General features: G+C 42.6%; 1 protein-coding gene across 8 annotated transcripts in view; it reads left to right on the top strand.

The window, feature by feature from the left end:
• The window catches only part of celf5a (cugbp, Elav-like family member 5a), a 168,436-nt gene that overhangs the window by 15,664 nt on the left and 140,717 nt on the right, over positions 1 to 12,055 (top strand). The window lies entirely within an intron of this gene.

Raw genomic sequence — 12,055 nt, 5'->3', positions numbered from 1 at the left:
AGGTCGCCAAATATACTTGGGCGGCAGTTAATCTACCTGGGCGGCCCCCCAAATGAAGTCTACGTGCGGGAAGCACTGCAGACAAACAGAGCTTAGATTAATGATATTGAAATAATGAATTTGATAAACAGAAAATCACTCTACTACATGTTCAATTGGGCTTATGGTATTTGTATTTACTTGCAGTTATCTTTCGCTCATTGTTTTGGTGATTATGCATTTGGTATCTGTGAGAAAAAGAATGTCAGTAAGAGACGGGAGGACGGAGCGGTGGGTAGAAGTGGCTCCCCACAGAGGCAGCGTGGCTTAACATGGTCAGATCAAGCGTGCACCAGGGAGAAACATCCGCACATCCCTCCCCTTCCCCCAAAACACCCCGTTTGATAGAAGACAAAGAGGCAGAGAAACCCGGCCTAAAGGCACATGTTCCAGGTAAACATTGCAATGCAAATACCACAAACTTTGAACATTTTTCTGGTGGCTTTCTGGAAAAACACGTTGTTTCATTTATCCTGCAAATTAGCCAAGCGCGAGGCTGGAGGGCGTTATTCTCCTCCTTTTACCTCTGCATTTAAATAATAAGACCGAAAGAGGGAAAAAGTTATTTCACATAATGCCAGAGGATGTGTTCATGAGAGGTTATAACTGTGTTCAGCAATGTGCTCTCTGATTACTTATGTTTTTGTCCAGAGTTTCTCCCTCTCGTCTCAGTCATTAATAACAGCCCCCCTTGCCAGCTTGGCAGGGCGTCCGTAAGGGTTGACCTACCACTGGCATTGAATGGTTGATGTGGCTGAATGTATAAATGAGGGCCATGAGGGCGCTGACATGGACACTAACAAGTCTGATGCTCTTCCCTGAACTGCCTCCTTTTTTCTTTGTGTGTTCGGAGAGAAGAGAAGATCTCCAAAACCATCTGGGCTCTGAATAGAGAGCTGTAAACAACGTTTCTATAAACGGCATCACTTAATGTTAACGCAAAAAAAAAAAAAATACATTTAATGATTGTACAGCCATGGCACAGTGAGAGTGTACAGAATTAGCAAATCAGCCTTGCAAGCTGCATTTTCTACACACAAGTTCTAAAAGCTTTTCTGCACACACACGCTTGAAAAATAAAACCCTTTTCTTGAACCTTTTAGTCGTACTTTAGCCCTCCCGTTGACTTCCCCTTTACCCCACCCAATCCTGTCCACCCCACATCCTCCTGTCTCCCCTCTCTCCCTTTGCTGATCGGCCGCTGCTCTTCCTGAGACAAAGCGTGTCATAGAAATGTAACAGGGAGACGTTGATGGGTGTCAGGCCTCACAGGCGAGTCTGCTCTGCTGTTCCCTTCCCTTCAGCTTCACTCACACACACAAACACCAGCGGTCCAAGGAAACAGAGTGTGTGCTGTAAAACTGCATCCACACATAGCCCTACCGATGAACCAGCAGCTGAGCAGAGATGCACTCATTATTTTAATTTTAATTTAAAGACCAATAATTATCTATATAATATAAATAACATAGGGCTGTACCTAAATAGTTATAATAATAATATTCATTCTGTTTAAACCCGGTGTTTCTGCAAAGTTGCAAAAGATTAGCCTAATATTATTAGTATATTATTCTAATCGTATAATTAGATTCCAGTGGTGGCCGCATGGGATGTTGCCGACTCGTATGATGCAATAACTTCCAATAACTCCAGAGCGTTGTAGTCCAAAAGTCCCAACATATTTTCTTCAGTCCTTATTTCTTTGCCGTTTAGCCTTTAAAAAACATCATTACGACTGCTCTCATGCTTGCCGACACAAAGGGAGGCACACACCTGTATCACCAGCAATCTAACATCACCATAGATTACATTTATACAACCACAATAACGAAACATCTATTTAAAAAAAAAATGTTGTAGGGCGATGACGTCCTGAAATATGATGACAGACATTTGAAGCTTCATTCGAAAAACCTCAATAGAAGCTTTGAACGTCAAAAAAATGACATTCGCTGCAGCTCTACTACAAGATAACAAGAAAACATCATACAGCACATTTGACAATAAATGCCATGCTGCTCTGGGTTGTCTGTGTTTCTGTATGTGCATTTGACTGCCTCCCATCGCCTCGCTTGTCCTTCTCTCTTGAGCCTCCCTGTTTCTAAATCTTTTGCGATATGACCCCTGTTGCTTCACTGCTTGATGGTAAGTAGACATGCCAGTTGTTTGTTTGCAAAATCCTGCTTGATATGCAGTTTGCCAGGGGCTACGCTGTAATTAATGTAAACTAGGAATACTCCAGAGATGAGTTATCTGTTATTATACATCTGCGTTTTGTCATTAACTCCTGAATTGCCGCTATCTCGCAGGGGGGGCTTGGACCCGTGCGGTTACCTATTTATGTTATTTTAAATATTCTGACTTAATTTCAAATCACCATCCTGCTGGACTAATGCTAATGAGTGGAACCATGGATGAACATTGCACCATCTAATAAGATATTCTGAATCTCATGCAGGGCCCTTTTACTTGAACAGCGAGTCCACCCGCGTACACACACACACACACACACACACACATACACATGCACATGGACACCAGCGTGCAGACACTTTCAGTTTCATGAGATGAAGTGTTAGAAGTCTTTAGATGGAAGGCCTGGGTTCACACCCTGTGTCCTTGGGCAAAACATTAATTCCCTGTCTTCTGCAAGAGAACATATTTCATATACTTGGTGATAGTATAGTGATGGTTATAACCCTTAAGATTTTGGTCATGGTCATGTATTCTGCATTACTTCTGGTACATACTTGCATTGTTTTCTTTGATGTGTGTATGTACTTTACTCTGCAGGAAACCTAAACTGCTATATAGAGAAGCCATGTACATGGACACATTGGATTTATACTGCTATAAATTGTACCGAAAATCTTTTCTTACAAGTTTTATTACATTTTTAAATGAACAAATAAAAACTTTTAGGATTGTATTTGAAGTTCTAAGTTAAGTATCAATCGATCGTAATACAATGCCGTCCGTTTGCGCACTCTCAGATGCTAACATTGAGGCACTAGTTGCCTTATACACAAACACACACAACCCAGTGTCCTCTTATTATCAGAAAGAGTGCTTGTGTTCTTGGATGTTATTATCCATGTTCCCCTGTTACACATTAGCTGCTGAAAGGAACAGTATGGCCTAATGGAAGTGTACTGGACTGGAATATAGATTCCTGCGGTGAAGTGTGATGGGAACCTTGGGGACACGAGTGCCTGACATCAGTTTGGCCACCGAAATAGGAGAAGCTCTGACAGTGTACCAGGTGTGTGTGTGTGTGTGTTGCTCTATTAGCTGTGTATGTTTGTTCATGTGTGTGTGGTAAGCTGGCTTTGCATTGCAGCCAGCCCTATGTAGATACAGATATCAGTGTATAAAGGTGGGAAGAAAAACATGTGTACGTGGCAGCTTGCCGTGATCACGCACCGCCCACGACACTGAGGCTCGAATATATAATTTGTGTGCTGTTTCGTGCTTATTTACTGCTGGCCAAAGATGCGATACCTTATATATTACATAACCATACGAGTGGAATCTGTTTTCTAGCTTTCCAAGTAAAATCGAGCATCCCCTGATGACCTGAACACTGATTATTCCTTTATGGCATAATTTGTTCTTTAAAAACATAGAAACACTTTGCCAGTTAAAGCCTCGTGCTTGTTTCTACAGCAGTTGGTGTTGGCGTGTGTGTGTTTGTGAGTGTCTCAGCTACACAAGTCCGCAGGAGATTTACTCCATCCAGCTCGGCATCATGGCGAAATCCTGCATCCTTCACACTATCCACCAACCTATCCCCCTCCCTCAATCCCCCCCCTCCCTCCTCAAACTCTGTCCTCACACTGCCACTCCTCAAATCCAGCCGATCCAAGAAATAATCCCAGCCGCTGCAGCAAGTCTATTTGCTGTAGCGCAGAACAACATGCCACCCTCCCCTTCTTGTCATGCTAGCATTGTGTACAACAGTGATTGTCTTGGAGAGGCAACGGTGGAAATGTGTTTGCGGCATGCATTTACTCTGAGTATTAGTACAGCTCGACCTGGGGAAAGTGTAAGAGGCTGGCAGTGATTCAGGAGGCAGGTTTATGGAAATCGCACTCGCATTAAAAACCCAATGAGAGCAGGGAGAAGATTATGCTTCGGCACACACATGTGGGCTCCTGCAATGTCAACACTCTAAGTAGATCCCCTCCCTCTCAATTGCCTCCGTCTCCCTCTGTCTCCATTTCTGTCTCTCTCTTACTCTTGCGCTGTGCAGCACACATACCTGTTAATCTGCTGTGTGAGTGCACGTCGTGGACTCCTGTATGTCTGTATACATGTGCATGCATCAATTTATGCGTGTTTGTATGTGCTATTGTGTAAATGTGCCAGTGCTCACCTTAGTCATTATAGAATGCATGAGAAGCGAGGAGCGGAGCAGGGCTCTGTTGCGGAGAGTAGCCAACCATGTGCCGGGGAAATGAGGCTGCCGTGTGATGGAGCCGTTCCTCGACATGCTGCAAACCTTCTAGCCTTCCATTGGGCTTTGCACGCATCACACAAACACAACATACAACCAAACTTTTGAACTATAGCCAAGCTCACTCGTGTGTCGGCCTAGCTGTCGCAAAGGCTGAATCATTCAATGCTACTCTCTGTGAAGGTTGTAGAATATGAGTGTAGTATATTGTATGACTGTATGTGTGTGTGTACTGTATGTGTCTGTGTAGAGTGGGCAGGGGTTGGGTGGGTGGGTGGGTGGGCGGGAGTGGAGCTGACTGGTCAGCATGAAGCCAATCGGTGCTGGCAGGTTTGGAGGCCTTGTATTCAGGGAGTGGGGACTCATTAGAATTAAGCCTTTGGGTAACAGGTGTGTGTGTGTGTGTGTGTGTGTTTGTTCTCAGGAAGAAGATCATAGTAGACTGGAAGTTAAAACGGGCATGGTGTAGGTCTTTTCTTTTCCAAAATATATATTTTTCTACTTTATAGAATAAACAGATATGTGTTGTTTTAATTTAACATTTGAATTTAAAGCATCTTTACTGTCCAGCAGATGCTTTTCCTTTTTTTAAGTTAGCTAAAGGCATCTCTGACTGAACTTAAATGTTTTATTTGGGTTTGACTCTTGTAAGGTATCGGTGCCTCCTGTAATTAACAAACACATAAGCAGCGATCCAGATGTTTGTTAAAACATTTGAACACTCATAAAGAAATGTACCACCAGCTTAACTCAGCACTACAATAAACTGGATGACTGCAGCTGATCTCAGAGGCTACAGGAGTCTGCTTTCATAACCTTTATTGATGCATTGACATGGAAATAAACAGGGCTTTGTACATACTGCTACTCTAATGGTTTTATGTCTTTGACCTGGCTTGTCTCTGAACGTATTACCCGAGCCAAATTACCCTGATGAATAGAAAGAGCAGGTGGTGTCATAACAAGTCTGAAGGTCTGTAGTAGACTTTTATTTTTTATTTCTTTAACTGTAACGGATACTTATTATAGGTTGCACAGTGGTGCACCCGCATGCAACAATAATACTGCCGTGGCAGTAGCAGTATGTGAGCACAACAACTTGATTTCTGTGAGTGTGCGAATTTTAATGTGCGTCTTCTGTAACAGCATATTGGTGTAATGTACACACAGTAAAGAGCTGCTGTACCAGAGTGCTCCTCAGGGACTTGAATCTCCACACTCTTAGAACATGCACTTATATATATATATATATATATATATATATATATGCATACATACATACATACATACATACATACATACATACATACATACATACATACATACATACATACATACATACATACATACACACACAAACACACACCCTCTCCTTTGTTCGACGCGCTTTTCTGTGTGGTAGATTAGCCACATATTTAGAGAAGCCTTCTTCTCCCCGGGGGATTGGCTTCCAAGGGTATTTGGAAAAAAGAGCAGGATCTGCACTCTGCACCTGCCTTTGGAGAATAAACAACACCCACTGAAAATGTGTTTCATCATGAAATTTAATTTCATACAGTATGTATTGTACTCGTATGCAATGGTCTCATTTTAGTAGCTACACTTGAGTGCTGTTGGAAAACTGTAACAATCAAATATTAGTTGCATTAAACAAATTATTTGTGTGAAAATAATGCAAAACAGTATTGAGATATATTGGTAGACTTTTTTTTCTTTTTTTATATTAATTTATTACAGCCAAACATGACAGTATATAATAGCCGATGTCATCATATACGAGTAAAAGTCGTCCATTAAAATCTTCAAGAATTTTATTGGAGTTACAGATGACCGTATTTTCACCCCGTCTGACATTAGCACTGATGACATTACAATGCTCGTTCCCCTCCCACTGCTCAGGGCACATCTCGCTAACCGACTCTTGGGGAGGAGACGTTGCTTTAAAATACCCAAATAATCCACAGCACACCCTGCTTATTAAGCCACTTCACAGTGAGAAGTGTGCTATTTTTTCTGAAGCACAGGTTTGCAAAAAAAGCTGAATTATTAATGTTTTGGATATTTTTAGTCTGTTTAACCTATTTCTGGTTGTGGCTGGAGACTTCTCGCCCGCCTGTCTGTGAGATTCAATCATGTGATACGGCTGTGATCTGGGTTATAGAGCTGTTTTTTTGTGTGAAATGGGGAAAACTGTATGTCGAGGTAGGTTTGTTTTTTACTCTGAATGTCACTGGCTGTACGACATACTGACGTGCTGGTCTGGCTCATGTTGATGCTGCGCTTTTCAAACGATCTAATGTCAATTTGGCACTGTGACGCATCACCTGTACCAGCGGGGCCGAACCAGATGAGTCTGGTTGTATTTCAGGCCGGTGGGCATGGCAGTGCAGACCTGTGCAAGAGGCCCAGATACTGACTGACAATCCATCTGTGGGTCCCTGTACAGGCTTGTACAGGTGTGCCACTGCCCGCAGACATAAAGGGAAAGAGTGGGAGTAAGTGGAGGGGTGCTCACTTGGATGATAAACTATGGCCCTGAATAGAGGGGTGTGTGTGTGTGTGTGTGTCTGTGTGTGTCCTTGAGCGTATGTTGATACAGAGACGAGAAAAGGTTAGCTTACAAAAACTGGATATCCAAATAGACAAGACGGCAGGCTGGTGTAGCTCAGAACATTTCACTTAACTTAATAATGAAGGACACACTTAAAACGCATCACCCAATGTGGCTAATCAGAGCTGACATCTCACTGGCTGGACCTTGTGCCTTCGGGATGCATGGAATGAGTAAGGAGTGTGTGAGAGATTAGAGGGAGATGAAGAGGGAGAATATTTGAGAGAAGAGGAAGATTGAAGTCGTACCTTCAGTTCTTCATTCTCTTGTCTGTGTGCATTTTCAGGTGTGTATCCTACTGTCCATAGACACACAGCATGTGCTGTATGTCTTGGGTCAATTGAAATGGCACACTTGTGTCGCGGAACCAGAGGGAGCTCATTTGTAAGGCAGATCTAGCCGTGCTTTGGTGTAGTGTCCATAGAGAGGGTAAGGGGGCTGCACAGCACGACAGCCAGCATTTGTCAGCAAAAATCAGGACTAATGAAATACAGTACACTTGGCTGGAGGGCAAAGGGAGGAATGTGAGTGACAGGAGGCATGAGTGGAAACAGCCTGTGGCAGCCCTCCTTCATGGCTACCAACGCATCGGCCAGCCTCGGCCCCCTTCTCATCCCAGATAAGGGGAGCAGCATGAGGCATTGGGTAGAGCAGAGGAGAGGAACTGTGTGTGTGTGTGTCCCTGGGGGTAATGACATGGAATACAAGTGTATGGGGAATGCTAGTGATGGGCCTGCTCATGTGGAAGTGGGTATTTGACTTGCAGAGGAGGGCTGTCAGTGGAGCACGCTAAGGGAGCCGGTGTCGGGGGTGATAGCTGGCGGTGAAGGCTTCTGTCGTCTGCCCTGCAGAACACCAGGACACTGGATGTAGCTGAGCTAGCACCAGCACGATCAAACACGTCGACGCGTCCAACACTTCTTTGTTTGATTCTGTACGTGTTTTTGTAGCAGTTTCTTTTACTTTTTAAAAAGAATCTTACCTGACACTTCATTTAAGTAGTTATGTTTTCGTCCATCATGGCGGCCTTAAAGCGTTTGTGTTGAAAATAACAATAAGCTGGATGGCTGCAGAAAAGCCAGGAATATAAATTATAAAGTTATATGCCAACAGCTATAGTCTGTGGCCTCTAAACTATTTCAGTCCCAGCTGCAATAAGAGGCAGCTTTTAATAATTCAGAGTAAAACAGTACACTGGATGTCTTCCAGGCAGCAAGCTCACATTTAGGTGAAACACTAAATTCCCCTCTACCCCTCACTCCCACCACAACTCCAAAACCATAGCCGGGCTGTATCCGATACCCCGTGAAGGGCTTGTAGGGACACACACATCACTGAGTTGTGGTGTTGTTTGCAGAGTTTTGTTGGCACTGTGCAGAGCTTTGCATTTATGTGTGTGTATGAGTGTGTGCGTGACAGTGAGGCTGCAGAGCACAGATACTGTGTGGTCTTTCACTTTTGTCGGCCCTTTTCGGCTCCTTGCACAGCTGTGGCACACGTACGTACATACGGCACATTTTGGACGATGCAATTTAGAGTCACGCTGGTCTGCATCCTTTTTTAAATGTGCTTTCTGCAAGTTCTCAGACAGGAGGTGGCTCTATGAAGTCAGCTTTTAGGTAGAAGAAAGAAAATGGAAGAGGAAGAGAAAAATTAAGATGTGTAGATTAGAGAGTGAGAGGAGAGCAGGAATAGGGACGGGTCAAAAAGTAAGCGGAAAGATATTTGAATCACTAAGTTGTGAAGATTAAGACATGGAGGGAGTGAGAGAGTGAAAGGGAAAGTAGGAAATGTGACTATTAATGGATCACTTCCTGATCGGGACTATTCTAACCTGTACTGAATGAATGGGGGAGTAAAAGCAGCACAGTTAAGGCCCTTCTTTTGTTGAATCCCACGATGTCCAAAGGTGGCAACCATTAGGTTGACAGTGTGGAGCTCACCAGTTGAACATTCTCTGCCTTTCAGGTTTTCATATTAGAATATATGGACTGGTTTAAAGAACAAAGGAGCACAGAAAAAAAGCTAACAGGCAGGAGAATCAAAATGCAACAAAAGACTTAAGAACCAGAGCAATTATGTAGCTTTGATCCCTGCACACCCCCTGATAATTCACGTTTTTCATATGGAGCCAGCGTCCATTGTTTCCTTTGTTTTGTCAATATATTAATATATGATATTGACGCGGCCCATAAAACCTCTTCCAGCAATTCTCTGGATAAAACACTGACCCCAAGCATAGCATATGTTTCATGCAACTGTTTTTTCCCCTTATGTGCTAAGATTTGACTATTTACTCACCAAATATCTGTTCACTTGTGTAGCTGTCACTGGTGTATAACATAGTATAACAGGTGTATACTGTAGGCCATTGTACTGCTGGTAAACTAGAGTATAATAGCTGTAGAGATAGTGTTATGTATTACATGTACATATTCAGTGCATCTCATCTCATGCACTTGCTGCTGACCGAGAGTAGTGTGTGAGAAAATGTTGATTTGGTTTGGATTCGGACAGAAATGTGCAATTTCAAACTTTTCCATTTCACACAGATGGGCTGTACTGTGGTCCACAAGCAGATTGATATCCACCCACGGAAAAATTAAAAATCGTGAGAAGAATATTAGTTAGTTGTGCTACTTTTTGTACTTAAAAAAAGAAATGCAGACATGTAGGAAAATAGATGAAATATGAGGAAACGGTTACTTAATTTCATGATTTATTTTTGCTTTAATAGGGAGCGCCAGGCTTGCTTTATCACTTACTGGTAGTGAGCCTTTGAACACCTTGAAAGTTTGCTTGTTTGATTGTGTGCAGCTGCAGGTGATGAATCTCCGTCTGAATATAAACGACAATACTACATCAGTGTAAATGTTTCACCTGGAATTTGTTTCACGGCGAATGGTCTTTAACTTGCCTTGTCGTTATTTTACTTCAAACTAATTTTATGAAAAATTGCAATTCTTTAATGACATGCAGTATGTAACTCGTCTTTCTTAATCTACTTGTATATTAGATTATAGAATATGGCACATGAATGTGAGTGCATGGAATAAGCTCATAAGCATAATCATGCACATGTGTCTGTGAGTGTCTCTCGCCCTCATCAACACTACATCAGTAATGGAGATCAGGTACATGATTGCCATGGCAGGGTGGGACACCACACCGCCTAAACGAGTATAAATATATAGAAACGCACTCGCACATAAATATAAACCCAAGCAAGGATGTGCACAGGCACAATCCATTAGGCACAGGGGCAGAGGACGAGACAGCACATTTATTTACTGGGTTTATTTTACCTGTTTTTCTTGATTCAGTATTTATGAATCTATCAATCTGTATGACACTGCGGCAGCATATATAGTTTGGCTGTCTGCTTCTATGCGTCTGTCTGCCTATCTGGCCTGACGAGGCCTCTTCTTTGTCTATCAAAAATATGTCTGCTATGCAAACTCTCTCCCCATTTTTCTCACTTTCTTACTCTTTTTTTTCTTTCTTCTTTTTCCTGCCTCTCATTGTACATCTTTGTCATCAGACTAGTTCCTTTTTATTCTTTGATCTTTTATTCCGTCTCTAAAACATTTTAAATTATGATGATGACTTGCAAATTTATCTCAGATTAATTTGATGGGTTCAGCTTGTACCCACTCGCCTCATGGGTGTGCTTTTACTGCCGTGTTATTAATATATTCCTGAAAGACTTCTCTCCAGTGCCCCTCTTTCAAAAGTGGGGAAAGGGCAGAGCCTGTTGTCCAACCCACTTCTTATCTTCTCCTCTCCATCTCGGAACTTCTTTCTCCACAGTTTCTCATTCCTAGTCTTTTCTCATCCTACCGGTTGACTGACCTTAAAGTATTTCATTAGCTTTTGACCACTAGTGGCTCTGTAAAGCGACGGTTTGACGAGCGGTTTCTGTCTTGTTTGTATCCGCATCATGTGCATAAAGACACACATCCATGCTACGTGTATTCGGGGTGTCATTGTACACATTTCTGCGGCCATGGAGGGCGCTAAAAGATGATGTTGGTAATGTGCTCAAAAGAGGAGAAGAAGAAAACGGTGATATAAATATAAAAGGCTTTGCACATGTTTCATGATGTAGAAACTGAAGTTTGGTGGGTTCTTTAGCCGCTGAAAATCTGTTTTTAGTGAAAAACTGTTAACTAACTTTACACAGGAGGAAATAGAAATCGTCAGTAGAGCAGTGAAAGTCTGTCATGTCCTCTGACACATCTAAAAGCACTTAAGCTGTGTCTGCTGAATGACCAGGATCTTATGTCAGATTTATTTTAGTGTCCGTTCACAGCAAGAGCCCTGTGGGTACAGGCTGGCCAGCTATAGTTACACTGCCTGAGTATATTTCAGGTTGTGGCAAAGAAGAGAAAATAAAAGCAGTTTCTTTTTTGCTCTCTCTCTCTCTCTCTCTCTCTCTCTCTCTCTCTCTCTCTCTCTCTCTCTCTCTCTCTCTCTCTCTCTCTCTCTCAGCTTCTCTTTCTCTCTTTTGCACTTTCTTTCTCTGTCATCACCGCTATCTTTTGCAACCTAGCCCCCCCTTTATTGAAGATGCTTGATAGTGGGCTGGCTATAGCTTACAGAAATAGGACATAGAGTAATAAAAGCAGAAGAGGTGGCAGGTTATCTAGGATCAGTATGGAGCGCAGCTGAAGGAAAATAAGAAATTACAAATATCAAAGAAATGTCGGCTAACCTCAGCCCTTCCCTATCAAAACACAGGATCACTGAGCTGTAAATCCAGGCTTATTTTTTTTTCCGTCGCTGCAAACCAAATGGGCAGAAAGAGCTATTCCCTCTTGCAATAAACGAGAACAATGACATATTGCCTGGGTTACATGTGAACGGAGCTATGGCGGCAAAGTGTGTGTTTGATAGCTTGACATGGGTCTGTCGGTCAGACGCAGTGATATCTTGCCGTGTCAGATATG

Source organism: Cottoperca gobio, chromosome 4, assembly GCF_900634415.1.
Source record: "Cottoperca gobio chromosome 4, fCotGob3.1, whole genome shotgun sequence".
Classification (NCBI taxonomy): domain Eukaryota; kingdom Metazoa; phylum Chordata; class Actinopteri; order Perciformes; family Bovichtidae; genus Cottoperca; species Cottoperca gobio.
Note: the sequence above shows the minus strand (reverse complement) of the source record. Positions and strands in the feature narration are given on the sequence as shown.